Here is a 15,777-nt window from a genome sequence, read left to right on the forward strand (position 1 = left end):
CAGCGTAAACATCGCAAACAACATGGAACAATTCCTCATGCACTGAAGGTGATAGTGGAGTAAATGCAGAGGTAGCCAAAGGTCTGTTTATCTTTGTCATTGTCTTTTTTTTAATATAGGTCATCTGAAATGCCGAGCAAAGAAGAAGTTGCAGGCCTTCTACAAGCTCACAGTGAGAGAGTTATAACATCGGAAACAAGACAGATCTATATCAGTCGAGCCAATGCTTGGCCAACAGCCCAACGTGTGTTTAAGAGAACCTGTTTTGCACAAAGCTGTGACATGATGCTTTATGTCACATTTGCAAGCCATGAACATGACGCTGAGGAAGATGCTGCCGACCTTGGAGGTCCCAGGCGAGAGTTTTTCCGATTACTGGTGAAGCCTATCTTCCAAGACAGTGGAGCTTTTGAAGGTTTTTTCTAAATATATTGGTTTGAAAATGCCAGAGTACACGATACAGAATGCGGTGTTAATTTATTTAATCTTTCAGGCACACCAAATGGATGCACACCAAGACTGAACATTCTCCACTTGCAAAATGGACTGTATGGAACCATTGGCAGGATGAAGTCTACAGTAATAATAACTGTAGGGGCTGAAGCACCTGCATTCCTGTCCCCGAGTGTCGTGGACTACATTGTGTCTGGGGACATCCTTCAACCTAAAAAGGTAATGGGCAATATTCTGACCTGAAGACTATTGTAGCAAGCCTTTGCTTTTTTTGACTATTCCACAGCAGTACAGTTACTTTTATTTTGGTAGAATGCATTATCAAAATAATTTTGGTTTCATATTACCCAATAAATAACTAAAAATGACTTTCTTGCCATTGGTAGGTAACTAAGTGTAAGTGAAATGCTACATAGTACTTCTGTAAATGTTGATTAAATGCAGTCATTTGAGAAAATAAGATTTTTGGGGGGGCTTTTTATGCCTTTAATGATAGGACAGTTGGAGAGAGACAGGAAGCAGAGAGAGGGGGAAGACATGCAGCAAACGACTGTCCGGTGCGGGACTCGAACCGGGGCCCACTGCAGCAAGGACTGTAGCCTCTGTACATGGGGCGGCTGCTTAACCCACTACACCACTGACCACCCTGAGAAAATAAGATTTTAAAGATCTGATCTGTAATATTTAGGTTCAACAGGCAACCTTGCAGGATGATTTGGAGAAAGCAGTCAGCAGCTGTGACTAATGGCGATATAAGGTGAGGGTCTTCCACTTGTTGTCACCATGGCCAACAGAGATTTGTTTGTGAAAAATGCAGTTCTATACCATACTGTTGTGCAACGGCAGAGCTGTCTTGATCAACTCATTGATGGCTTGTCCCACTATGGAGTAAGATTCACCTCACAGTTCTGTATCATATTTGCTCCGTGCTGTGGTAAAATTACTAAGAATTGCCATATCCCCACTTAAAGGTAGGGTAGGAGATCCTGGATTTTGAGTCCAGCGAAGCTGCATTTTGAAAATACACCGGTAAAAAGTCCCAACCCTTTTCTTCACTTTTCCCCCGAAGGCACGCCTCTAGAGTACATGAACGCGCACGAGCACGAAGGTGCACGAGCGCTGTTCTGCCAGCAAGCATCGATCGTTGCCGTATTAGTACTTAGTTTATGCTAACTATACGTTTAATAATGCTAGGTGCTAGCCAAGCTGGCTCTAGTTTAGCTTCCTGCCAAGCTTCTGGACGTTCACGGAGCAGGGTACGCGCACAGGGAGAAGGAACGGTCCGTTCACAATGATTGGATACTGTTTTTCCTAGATTGTACGTTCTAGAGGCCACTAAAACTTTTCATATTTGTGTCAAAACTTTTAATTAATTGGTTGCAATGGGGGTGTGAAGAGTATTTCAAGCAATATGTAAAAAAATGTTCCAGAAAAAGATCCCCTACCCCGCCTTTAACCATAACTACTCATTTTTATGGCCTTTCATTTATGGTGTTGAATTTCCTTCTAGGTTTTATCACTCCTGAGAGAGAACCCCAGCTTGCATGTGCTGCTTGACATACCAGGAAAGGTCAAAGGTCGAGCAGCTGATTTTGTAGCTGGTATTCACAAACCAAGCTACTCTGTACTGGGGAGCAACGGAAGAGTTAGGGAGGAGTTGATGATGGGAACATTTAGGGAGTTTCTCCAATGTCTTGAAAGTAAGTTTGTATTTTTAATTCAGTATATTATACAATAAGGAAATCCAGGAAACGTACAGATTTATTTTATTCTTTACAACTCATGAAGCTGTGCCTATCTAATGTTTATGTACCATGTAACAAGAATACAGTTGTTATGATAGCTTGTAAGAATAACATTGCTTTTTCACCAAAATACCTCTACAGTAAACCATTAGTTATTCAATTAGTCATTGATTCAGTCTTTCTTAAACCTGAGTATTTCCGAGTCTCCAAGTCAACACTGGTTTCCCTTTGCTTTCAGATCAGGGGTCTTCAACGTTTTTCAGGCCAGGGACCCCCAAACTGATGGAGAGTTGGAGCAGGGACCCCCCTACTATTAATATGGCATACAATTGTGTTTTATATTTAACGGGGCCTAGTGCCGTTTATAAATATAGCTACTCTGTTATTGTACATTCAATACTAAGCTATTCAAATAATACACAGGTTAATATATTCATGTCTTTATTTTAAACATGTGCAAGGCACAGGGTTGCCGTGCCACTGCCATTTATAAACAAACATCTTGCATACAACACTGAGCTATTCAAATAATCCACAGATTTTAACTTTAAACATGCATGTAGATGGGGCAATGAATCCTCAAAGCATCTGTGAATGGCACACGTGTGCACAAAATTTGTGAGAAAAAATTGTTTGAAAAAAAAAAAATTTTTTTTTTTTTTTTTTAAATGTTAAAAATTGTCTAATCAACCAAAGATTTCGCGACCCCCCTGCAGTACCTCCGCGGACCCCCTGTTGAAGACCTCTGTTTTAGATAAAGAGCTGAGAGACACATATGGGGACAGGACTCTAACCGAGGAGGAGGAGGCATTCCTGAAGACTTTGAGCCCTGGTCACATCTTTGCGTTTGCTACAGGGAGCAGCAAAGTCCCAGCCATTGGTTTTTCATCCAACTCCTAAATGAATATTTATTCATGATGAAGACAGATATCTTCCCACTGCACATACGTGTGCCAACGAGCTTCACCTTTTTGTGAATGCAACAACAATGACTGATGATGATGAATTCAACTACTGCTTCCTAGTGGCATTAATGAATGGATTTTTATTCAGCACCATTTAAACAAATGTCAGGATTCCACTCTTTAGTTTCGGATATGAGGTGCTATTAGTATTTATGTTGTCTACAACTGGACTAAAGTATTGTTGTGTTTTGAGATGTTTAACAGCTACCATTAAAGTACAAGTAAAGGCTTTGTTGTTGCAAGCACAACTTTAGCATAAATGTGCTGTCCTAGTTTTAATTTTTACTGTAAATCTACTAATAATTCACTGAAATCAGTTCATCAGGCTGCTGTGTTGTTCTGTGTACCCTCTGCCCCTCGCATGGTAACAACCCTAAAACTTTCCACTACAGCCCAGTGGCTGATGGTGTCCATGTGTAAATGTATTCCATAGAGGAGATTTGAGGCATATAGAGTTTGTTCATATTAGAAAGCAGTGGTTTCAATTGCATTACATAAGAAAGCTGAAAAATAAAGACTATAGCTTGTGTTTTCCCATCTTGCTCCACATTCTTTTCATCTTGTTATGAATTTAACTCGAGTTAAATTAGCAACTAGAGTTACTAGTTTTTTTATACTCAACAAACAGTAGTGAAGGAATGAAACTATGTACATTTACTCAAGTAAGGTACTTAAGTAGAAATTTGGAGTACTTTTCAGATTACATTTTTTAATTCCCCTCCTCACCATTGAAAGCCATGTTTATTCAGATTCACTGATGTTGAATATGTTGTGACAAACTGAAGAATGTGTTCTTTCTCCTCATCCTACTCCTCCTCAAGCTCTTTACAAAAGTGGACTTTTGAAAGTACAATGAGGCTAATGTTACCCAGTTGTCCATGTTATGCTGAGATCACACATTTACAAGTTTATCCAAAATAAACTGTTGTGTTCTCTGAAACAATGTTTTGCCATTGTTGTTGTCATGTAGAAGAGGGTTAATGGCATCATTCAGTTCTTGCAAATCCCTGCCATTCAATGGGGAAAATCCTCTTCTAGAGTTTGGTGAGGAACAAAAAACTATCCCTGCTGTTGAGAGTTCTGGGTTGTGAAGATGAGGCAAATCATTGTCCAGACTAAAAAGCTGAACTGGTGTTCTATCTCCTTCAGATGAGATAGAGTGATTGTTAAATCCAGCTTAGAATTCCTCCAAAGTATGGTTGATTCTGGGTAGAAAGAGCTAATGGAGACAAAATAGGTCTGTTGCATTATCTATGTCTAGGATACTCAGGGATTCCAGTTCATTAAAAATGGGTGCATAAATATGGCTGCAGTTTTTGTTCAAGTCTCGGTTAAAACGCTCGATCCTCTGGTTGTGTACAGAACTTCCTGTTAAGACAGAGCCTTCAGCCCTGCTTGCATGCATGTCCTCCCAAATCTGAGCGTTCTCTCCTCTGTGATCAGTCCTGATGTGCAGTGGTCTGCCAAACTGTCCAACAGCTGCAGTGAAGTGGTCTCTCACAGTTTCAGCACGATTATTGTTGGAACAGTGAAGACACATCAACATCCTACTGTAGCCGTCTATGGCACCTTGAACAACCAATTTCCACCTAATCAACTTGTGATTTCCGTCGACATGCCATATAAAATTTGGATGTGGGACAGAGTACACTCGCCGAACTATTGCTGTTCTTCTCCTGGCTAAGACACCAACTGGGTCCATCCTTAGCAGTGAATCTCTTACACGTTGTCTTTGAACCACAATGTTTTTGGAGCGGACATGCCCCATAAGCATCACTTCTCTAATATTTGGGTGTTCAGTTTTTATTTGTGACACTTCAAGATCCAATTGTTGATCACTGATGCTCTTAAATTTTGACGTTGGGATGTTATAGTCTTGCAGTAACTTGTAGAAATTTGGCCTCGAGATTGAAAGAATAGATGCCGCTTCTGTAAAGGTGGTTTTCAGTGAAAGAACATGTTCAAGCTCCTCTTTGGAAATCTGATGTCTTCCTTGTTAGTCATTCTAGAACACAGCAAAGAATATGACATTTGGCATGTTTCTATAACAAACAAGGGTTATTCAAGAGGAAATTATAGACCTAACAGATGAGCATTCACATCACTCATCATCTTTCTGACTGAAGAGAATTATAGATTGTACTGTTTGTTTATTTAAGGAATGTTTAACTAAATAACATGGACCATCAAAGATGAGAGGTTACTGAGAGGTAAATGAGAAGTAAATCAAACAAATATGAACATGAATATGAATGAGTACTTACTGAGCAAGGTCTGTTGCTGGTAAAGGTATGGTAGCGCTGGAGCAGGAACCCTGAGGAGTTTTAAAATATAAACAAAATACCAAAGACGTTATTATATTGTCACGTGTTAGTGTAAAATATGCCACCATGATTGGAAACAAAACGGAAACAGTATACCACACAGAAAACAAACAAACAAACAAACAGCCAGCTAGGTTACATGAGTATGAAAGTATACCGAGCGGTATGACGTCCCAGTGGAGGTGGTGGGTGTGGCTGGCCCAGGTGGGATGTTGCAGCTGGTGGGAGCCTGAAGAGACATTAGCAAAATATTAGCAACATTATCTTTCATGTGTTTTTTCTTTTTATACGCCCAGCAGTCAAAAACCACCGATGTGATTGGCGAAGGACAAGGACAAAAAAGCAGGACAATGTAGAAACAAAGAGAGATAGATTTTATGCTTTTTTACAGTACGCACACTATACATATATATATATATATATATATATATATATATATATATATATATGTATGTAAATATATATATACACATACACACACACACACTAGTGGTGGGCCGTTATCGGCGTTAACGTGCTGCGATAATTTGAGAGTCTTATCGGGCGATATAAAAAATATCGCCGTTAATCTATTCTCAAAGTTGGGTTGGGAACTGGGTCAAAATAGGTAGCCTAAGCAAACTGTGATGACTTTTACCTTGATATTTTAGCTCGGGTGTGGGCCGATGTACTTTGTCTGCCGTTAGGTGTGATTAAAACAGAAGAACGCTACTTTTCAGAAGCCTGTGCTAGGCAGTTTATGGAGGTCGCTTATCTGTGGGGGATAGTTGACAAAATCTGCCCTGTTGGAACAGACAGCGCTCCTAATATGGTGGCCGCAGGGAGGATACTGCGCGTGTGGCGCAACAGAGACGCACTGCACACAACGCTATCTCAACAGCAGCACCATCTGGCCCTCCCAACAAGTGCTGAATATGAGAAGTTGGCGTAGCTAGAGAAACTGCTGGAGCCATGCATGTGAATAAACTGGTCTGCCCTAATGTTGCTGACTCGCTGGAGAAGCTTCGCTTGAGAATTTGCTTTGGTAGCTTTGGTAGCTCGTGACGTCACATTTAGAATGTTCAATTCTTAAAGGCCCCGCGGCTGTGCAGCACCCCCGCGGAAAAAAACATGAGGAAAGAGAGGGCAGGAACACGAATAAACATGTTGTTATTTACAATTTGTTATACAAGATATACATCACTTTTACAAATTATGTAAAACTACATTAGGTACACCTGAGAAGAGCAGGAATAGCAGAGGCAGCTGTGAAAATAAACTAAATTCGAAATTAAATCCGAAATAAATCCGAAATAAAACTTAATTGCAGTGAGAAAGGTATGCTTGGGGTTACTACACTATTGTATGGAAGCACTCAACACGGCAATTGCAACAGTCTCAGGATTAAACGACTATTGTTTGGATAGGAACCAAAGTTTACACGTCTGTTTCCGTGAACGCCGCGGATTGTCCCCCCTGAATGAGCCATTTTAATCTAGATTAATCTAGATTAATTTCAAGATTTCAGTGAGATTAATCTAGATTAAAAAAAATAATCTATGCCCACCACTAATATATACATATATATACACACACACACACTTTGTTTCATGAACGAGGACACAGTGGTGTTGGTATACTTGACTATTCATGTTGTAAAACAGCAGAGCGCAAGTTACAGTGGGTAAACATACACCAGGAGAACCACCGATGCAGTACCACATAACAAAGACAGATGGCAGCAGCAACACATTTATAAAGGCAGGTGGCAGCTAGCCTGGGCGAAAGCCGACTGTTGACTCTGTCAAACAGTCTGGGAAAACCCAAGAGGAATCCGTTTCCATGGAGGGCGGGACCTTACCCAGCAACTTAAATTTATTGGAGTAACGGAGTTCCCTTAACCAATGATAATGTTTAGAAATGACGTTGGTTATGCGCCGAGGTTCATGCTTACTCTCGCGAGGCTCTAGCTCGCGAATCACGCTTCCCACATCCGCTTTCATTATACCGGTACCATTTGATAAATCAAACTTTTCCCAAAGCCAGTTGGAAGGAGAGCTACGACATCCTTGCCACTAACAAAATTGACGAGGCATTCCTCTTGCTCTCGTTTTAATTGTGTAATGATCTCCAGAGTTGAGACAACTTCATGGATAGCTTCTAGCGTTCTTCCGTCGCCATGTTTATTTCCGCTGCGGTTGAACTACAATTATATGGACTACAATGGACTCCCCGCGTGAGTTCTGCGTCACCACTCGCAACTGTTTGCTGATTGGCAAAACACTGAGCGAACCGAGGTAGGGGGATTTGGCCAGACTATGTGCGGAGCCAAAATCTTTGGGCGGAAGTACGTAGGATGGCGTCGCCAGGCTAGGTGGCAGCACATGTCCTGCAACATCTCCCTTTTCTTAATTAAAGCAATGGCATATGAACTGAGACCTGAAACAAAGGCCTACTGAGTACTCAAGAAAGTTACTTGTTTTATCATGCCAAAACCTATCACTGTTGTACATTATACCGGCAGCGACAACAACATAAACATTTGGCAACATAATACAACTGGTTTTATACTGGCAGCAGCAACTTCATAAACAAACATAAACATTTGGCAACAACCAGAATACATATTTTTCTTTCCCTTCAGAGATCCAGTCTTTTAGGTGGCCTGGTAATCCGACCATAGCGTGAGGTGACTGGAGGCCCTGTTGGTGTGGAGGTTGTATCAGCAGCTGGGCTATCAGCATGCTGAGGTGGGGTAGCACACGGCGTAGCACTGAGCTCTGGCCAGTGAATCTCATTGTGAAAAAAGTATTCATACCATTTTCCTTCAGCAAAACCTGAAAATGGGTCCCACAGACCCAAGCCAGGGATAAGCAAAGCAATATTTCACCAACACACACAACACTGTATAGAAAAGGAGCACCAGCACCACACACACACTATTGTATGTTCTATTAGTTAGTAAAAGAAGGAATCGAAAACAGTCAACCTGCTGGGTGAATTTATCTAATCTGTTATCGGTACCACGTACAACTCAGAATACAAGTCTGTTGTTGAGAGCGTCATTTCCTCTTGCATCATCTGTTGGGGCAGCAGCATCAGAACCAGGGACCTAAAAAGACTCAACAACCTGATAAGGAAGGCTGGTTCTGTTCTGGGGACGACTGTGGAACCTCTGGAGACAATAATGCAAAGAAGGATTTTGCATAAAATCAAGAGAATTATGGACAACCCTGAACATCCTCTCCATGAGACTGTTATCAGAAAACAGAGTCTCTTCAGTCAAAGGCTTCTTCAGTTTGGATGCAAAACGGACCGCTACAGGAAATCTTTCCTGCCCACAGCCATCAGCATCTATAATAACTCTTTGATTTAATTGAGCTACATCAACATTTAATTTCCCTCTGGGATAAATAAAGTATTTTTGAATTGAATTGAATTGAATAAAGTGCATTGCAGTAATCTAGCCGAGATGTAATAAAGGCGTTGATTACTGTTTCAAAGTGCGTATGTGCAAAGAAGGGCTTCACCTAAGACCAGATACACTGAGACTAAGATACAAAAAAAGCTGGACTTCACTATTGCACCAATTTGCCGGTCCAATTTAAAATCACTGTCCATCTTAAAACCCAAGTTTGCGACTGTTGGCTTCCTGTATTGCACCAAGGGGCCCAAGTCAACAGGAGGGGATTTGCAAGAGCCACTGGGACCAAACACCATCACTTCTGAAACAGGAAGGAATGCCGTTGGACCATCCTACAGGATGTGACGGACCACAGTTTCTGTTGAGCATGAAAAATATAGTTTATTATTTTTGACTGGACCACAGGAGTTGGTCCTAAATAGGTGGACTTTGAGCCTCCAGCTGCTGTGCAGACGGGTGAAATGGATCGGTCATGTCAGCTTCAGGGCCTCCTTTTGAGAAGTTTTGGTTTGTAAATGTTTGTCCAGCAGACCCGAGCACGACACATTCAGCAACAATGTCCATTGGGTTTTACGTTTACATCCCCCATCTGAGCTGGGGGACTGATGTAGAATCATTTGACGGGGGCAGAATGTCAGTTGTACCATTTCCCATTGCAGACACAAGCCACATATTTGTGTGATTTTATTTGATCAATTTATTTATACGCCATTTATTCTTCACAGCTACTGTTGCTGATAATGCAATATTCTGCCCGTACAGTCTGTTTGGTTCCCAAGCACCTACGTAATTGTTTTCTGGTGATGATGCACGCCTCCTCCTCATTATATCCACTCAGGAGAGTCAGATCAGGCCAAGTGATTTCTCCAAGAATAAAAAGCAACAACAGGCTGGCTGAAGATGCACTTAGACTTTCCTCAAAGCTGCTGGGGTTAAATGCTGGGGCCCTTGTCCACTTGAAAGCATGACAAGCTGTTCTTATGGAATAGCCAGCCCTTTCAAACCCTTTAATTACGTTCACATCTTTTCATAGCTGACACCTGATCTCAGGTGGTAAGCTGTTATTCAAATGAATTGTTCTGCGCTATTTATCAGCATTCTGAAAAGGCTGATTTGTTTATTTCACAAGAGCAGGAGAGCCGCACACTTTCCACATGTTATGTTGAGAAGTGATCATTTACATACGAGGTGGCTCCAGTGCTCTCTCATCTGTACCCTCTTCATACTCACTTTCCTTTTGACCTACTATCCACTGGATACAATAACGATCAGCTTAACTGCCTCGTGTGTTTCTTCAGCCTTAATGTTTGTTCTCATATATTTTCTTATGTGTGCAGCAAAGCAGTGAAAGCTTTGGTTGGCATAATGATCACCAGATGTGAACACAAACTACTTTGTAAAGCTGCCCATCCCCTTTGGCATCTTTATTTTGTTGTGTTACAACTTTGACATGTGTCTGTTTTTTGGATTTTTATGTCATAAAAGTGAAAAATAACTGCATGTATGGGTTGTTTTTTAAGGCCTTCAATTATGATCCGTTGCTGAAACTTGCATATTATGTCCATTTTTATTCAATCAAAGTGTCTGAAGATCCCGGTATGTTTAAAGCTGTTGTGAGAAGCCCCACCACTGAGCAACATCAACTTGTGTTTCATTTTGTTAACAAGCATCACGTCGGTACGTGTGCAAAAAGATCCCGTTTGATATGTTGTGTCAGAATCATTGATCCAACTTTTAGTCTAGAGTGTTAATCTCATTAGAAATTATAAACATGTCAGTCCACATCCATCTGAACTTATAAGCAGACTCTTTTTGTCAGGGACTGACGGCACATTTTTATACTGAATTTGATCAAAGAGCCACCTGCTGGAGGAAAAGTAAGAGCAGATGTTTAACATTATTTTCCATATGATGGATGGGAAGCTGTTGTTTGAGTATCATCCACACAGGTAAAAGTAAAGCAAAATCATTGTCATTAAGACTTTGGCTGTGGAGTCATGCTGCTTATTGCATTAAAAGTGAAAAAACACGTCGCTGAAGGTGTAAAATCAGTTGAACGACCAGTTGAACCCCATGGCTTTCGTATGCATCACGGGGAACAATGTCTGCTTTAATGTCTTTTACTAAGTTGTTTTGCAGGAGATGTGCACGTAAAATAATTTTTCCCTTATAGAATCCATCATATTGGGCACCTCAGTCTTAGTAAAAAATGGAAACGTACAGATCAAGCAACTTTGAAGCTTTTCTTGCAACCACAGGCCTCCCCTGTTATTCTTTCAGCGTGTTGCACTTCTGAAGACTGCTGGGATCACTGCTGGCATTAAAGCTGCAGTCTGCAACTCTTTTTCAAGCATAATGCCTGGAACTGTCCGGGGATTCTGAAAGTAGTACATTAAATACCCCAATACAAAAAAAAATGAGTTCTCTAGGTCCCCTATATGTCCCGCTAGGTCCCTCCAAAGCCAGCAGGTTTGTTTACAAAATTGCAGACCGGACCGGTAAAAGGTAACCAATCAGGTTTACGAGCTGGGCTCTGCTGCCTGTCAATCACCGATTGTGCACGCGCGATACAAGGTAGGCTCGTCCCCACGCTTATTTATCTGGACTATTGAACTTCATTACGGGCTAGTCTACTTACTGTGTCTTCCATGATCGCAAATGACAGGTGAGTTGATGAATGAGGAGTCGTGTAGGCGCATCTGGCGTGCACGTCTACGTGCACGAGTTCTCATGTGTTTTGAAGGGGCGGGACAGAAAGTTGAATAACTTTTTATTTTTCGGTTAAAAAATAAGCATTTCTTGCATTTTGCGACTACGGAGGTCACCGTTTTCAACTTCAAGCGTTCTGATAGATCATGTAAACTCTTAAAATGCCAAAAAGTAGGACTTTACGTATGACAACAACAAATCCTGCAGACTGCAGCTTTAATGTAAAGTTATTCAATTCAATTCAATTCAATTTTTTTCTGTGTGAGTACACCTGAGATTGATGCCGGAGAGACTGCTTTGATTGAAACATGGTGGAAGTCCGCAAGCTTTCCAGAACTATTTAACTGTGGTATTTATAGATCAGAAGAAGAATCTATCATTCCTCTGCTGGTGCTGCAGTCTCTCCAGTCTCTCAATCTCCATGCTTTTTGGTTCAACTCATCTTTAGCAGCATTTTGTCTCTTATGGGCTTAGCTCTGTCTGAATGAGGCTAACAGAAAGAAGCCACGGGCATCTCAGAGGTCAAGTAAAAGTGTTTTGCATCTTAACAGCATGGGGCTAATGTGCTGGAATTGTGCACACACGCGGCACACTTAACCTGGAAAGTAGCCAGAGTCTCTTTGTGCTGGTTTACTCAGCTGTGGAAGGCAAGGTCCGACCGAGTCAGATGACTCAATTACGGATACCCGACCAATCTCGCCTCGGGATCAGGGGGAATCGGGGAGGGGTATCTCTGTCTGAAAGGCTCTAACAAAGGCCCTGCCCTGCTTACTCTGTTCGGACAAGGCCCATCGACAATCTGCAGGGGGGATAATCCCAGCAGCACTAAAGAGTTCTCTAAGGAAATGATGCTCACTTTAGGGTTTAACAGGTTATCTCAACATTACATCTTCATGCAGGTTACGCGTATCGATGTTTCAAAAGTTGTTGTAGAACATATCTGAAGGAGGCTGACTAAAGTATGTCACTTGATTAAAGTTTTACTGGTTAAAACCCATTTTAACCAGTTTGAACTCTGACCAAAAAAATGAATGAGTCTGGCTGGCAGATCCTTCATCCACCCTGTGGGATTGAATGTAGGCCTTCTTCACCAAATAATAGGGGGCACTCATAGTTTGACCCACCCAGTTAATGTGTTTAACCCCTTAGGGCAGTACATGACTGGCTGTTTAAAAGGGCTCATGTTTAGTGAATTTTCAAGGCTCATTTAATTTTGTGTTGATAGTTTGTATGTTACTGTTTTGTCATTTAGAATTTAAGATCATTCTTAATGAGTTGATGACGATGAAAAGATGAGTGACCTCAGGAAATACAGAGAAGCAGTGGGTAGCCTAATCTATCTTAGTTCATGCACTAGACCAGATTTGAGTTGTGTCGTAAGTAAACTTTCACAATATTTCAGTGCGCCAACAGAAGAGCAGTGGACGACTGTAAAACATGTACTGAAATATCTGAAAGGCACAATTGACAAGATGCTGTGTTACAGGAAATGTGATGATGGGTTACAGTTGGTGGCTTATAGTGACTCGGATTTAGCCTGATTAACATAGACTTTCAAATCTCTTCGAGATTCTGGTCTGACCAAGACCATAACGAATACGATTCGAAATGGCCTGGTCAACCCGCCTCCCTCGGGTTGCTACTGGTTGTGGCCAGAAAAGGCTGTGCCTAAGCTTAAGTCAATTACACCACTCTTTCCTCTGACGTATGATTTAACTACCAGCGGGGCTAACTGGTAGATTAAACTCTTACCAAAGCCAGTAGGGAGCAAGGCGAAAACGTCTTTCCTGTCAAGAAATGATTCAAGGGCTGTTCTTTGCTCGATTTTTAACGAGAATCTCCCGTCGAACACTTTTCTTACAGCATCTACAGCAGTGTCAAAAGCTTGACGCTGCTCCATGTTGATATTGAATGAAGCGCTTCCGTGTACAATCCATGGGTTGAGTGGCAGTTCAATCACGTCACTACCTTGAACACGCCTCTACCCTGGGCCGTTGGCGCTGCTCAAAGTCGATTGCTTCCCGACAAAGTGGGTGGAGTTCCCATTTTTTCGGGAACTCGAATCCACCTGAATGAGCAGTTTGCCTGAGTAAGTGTAGCAGAGCCGAAGGTGTTGCGTCACTGCGAGGGCGGAGCCTGGGTAACTCGGATTGGGCAGGAGATGCAACTGACCGACGTAGTACATCTGGTTATTGTGTTAGCCTATGTAAGAATGGTCCTCTGATTTCTTGGAAGACCAAAAAGCAGCCAACTGTAGCACTGTCAACATGTGAGGCTGAGTACATGGCGTTAGCTGTCACTACACAAGAATGTTTGTACCTGTCTCAAATGCTTAAACATCTTGACTCTCATTATGATGTACCTGTAATTTATGAAGATGACCGGGGGCAATTGCATTGGCAAAGAATCCCTTTAGCCGACAGAGATGCAAACACATTGACATCAAATATCATTTTGTAAGATCTACTGTAAAAAATGGTGATGTGTTTTTGGAGTATTGCCCAACAGATCAAATGGTTGCTGACCAAATGACAAAACCAGCTACAAAAGGGAAGCTTCTTGCCTTTTCTAGGTTTCTATTTAGGTGATTGCCGAACCAAAATGTGATTTTGCTCTTTGCAATGTTTTTGTTTTTCTTGTTGTAAATGTGAGAACAAGTGGGGGTGTTGATTGATGCTTGTTGAGGGCCTTAACTATCTGAGTGTGCTCTCAATTGACAACCTTGATTGAGGCCAGGTCATGTGACTTTACTTACTAACTCTCTCTGTTCATTTTCACCCAAACCTGTGTTGGTGCCTGTTCATTTTGGTCTTTGTCTCCAGATAGCAGTTCAGTTTGTAACACAGGGTCTGCATGTGTTCAAGCAAACTTTTATTTCTTTTACTCGCAATGTTTTTAATGTAGGAATCCTAAGACAAGGCCCCTCCTCGCCTTGTAAGGCCAACAAACATGACAAATGTTAGGAGTGACTAAAACTGGAGTGGTGTGAGGAGAGCTCTTGGCTCTTGTCATCCTGTTTTTATAACCTCAGCTTGGTCAAGTCATTTTTAACACCCAACCTTAATCACATCATTTTCAGTACCAAGAAGTTTGTAATGTGTAAAAAGGAGATGAAACAGTGGGGGAAAATGCAAGGAAAGACTGAAATTTCTCAATTTCTCAATGAGCACATTGTCCTTACATATGTGATGCAACAGTCCATATGTCACAATTACACCAAGGCTGTGACAATGCGTTGACAGTTATTTTCATGTGCTGTAGCACATAAAGAAAAAGCAGCAAAATTTGTCTGTTGACACAATAAATGGATTATATTTATTTGAAGATTTCACACCTTGTCATGATACCAAATTGCGAGTAGTGACATGAATATAGACAAATTAAACTAATAACATTCAATATAGTGTGAAACATCCATCCATCCATTTTCTATACCGCTGAATCCGTCGGTCGGGTCGCGGGGGGGCTGGAGCCTATCCCAGCGGTCAATGGGCGAGAGGCGGGGTACACCCTGGACAGGCCGCCAGTCCATCACAGTGCCACACAGAGACAAATGAGACAAACAACCATACACGCTCACACTCACTCCTAAGGACAATTTTAGAGACACCAATTAACCTAACATGCATGTTTTTGGACAGTGGGAGGAAGCCGGAGTACCCGGAGAGAACCCACGCTTACACGGGGAGAACATGCAAACTCCACACAGAAAGGCCCCAGCTGGGAGTTGAACCTGGAACCTTCTTGCTGTGAGGCAACGGTGCTAACCACCACACCTGTGAAACATCCTTTATGGCTAAATGAAAACAGCCCCCACCCTTTAGTAACGTTTGCTTTGACGTGGGACTTCCTAAAATGTCCCTTTGTTACTGATCTAATCCACGGTTCAACAGTAAACATAGAACTTCAGCAAAGAGTTTTTCACAAGGGCCCTTCATGCCTGCGCGTTTTTCAGATATTTTAATTCCCAAACAATTCTGAGCACACATGCAGTGCACGCAAGCAATTGATTATTGAATAACCAGAGTAATAAAAAGACAACTAAACTGTTATGGGAAGCTGTGTCTTTCATCACTTTATGACAGCTCTGTTTAAACATTTGCGCAAAGTTAGAAGAGCCATTTTAGACAATGTTGATTACCTGTTAACTCAACCTCTGTAACCTATTGTCTGTTTGC

The 15,777-nt window shown here is 41.6% G+C and overlaps 1 pseudogene; it reads left to right on the forward strand.

The window, feature by feature from the left end:
• Positions 1-316: 316 nt before the first annotated feature.
• The window catches only part of LOC142376957 (dynein axonemal heavy chain 8-like), a 58,387-nt pseudogene continuing 42,926 nt past the window's right edge, over positions 317-15,777 (forward strand).

This window comes from Odontesthes bonariensis, chromosome 3 (assembly GCF_027942865.1).
Source record: "Odontesthes bonariensis isolate fOdoBon6 chromosome 3, fOdoBon6.hap1, whole genome shotgun sequence".
NCBI classification, from domain to species: domain Eukaryota; kingdom Metazoa; phylum Chordata; class Actinopteri; order Atheriniformes; family Atherinopsidae; genus Odontesthes; species Odontesthes bonariensis.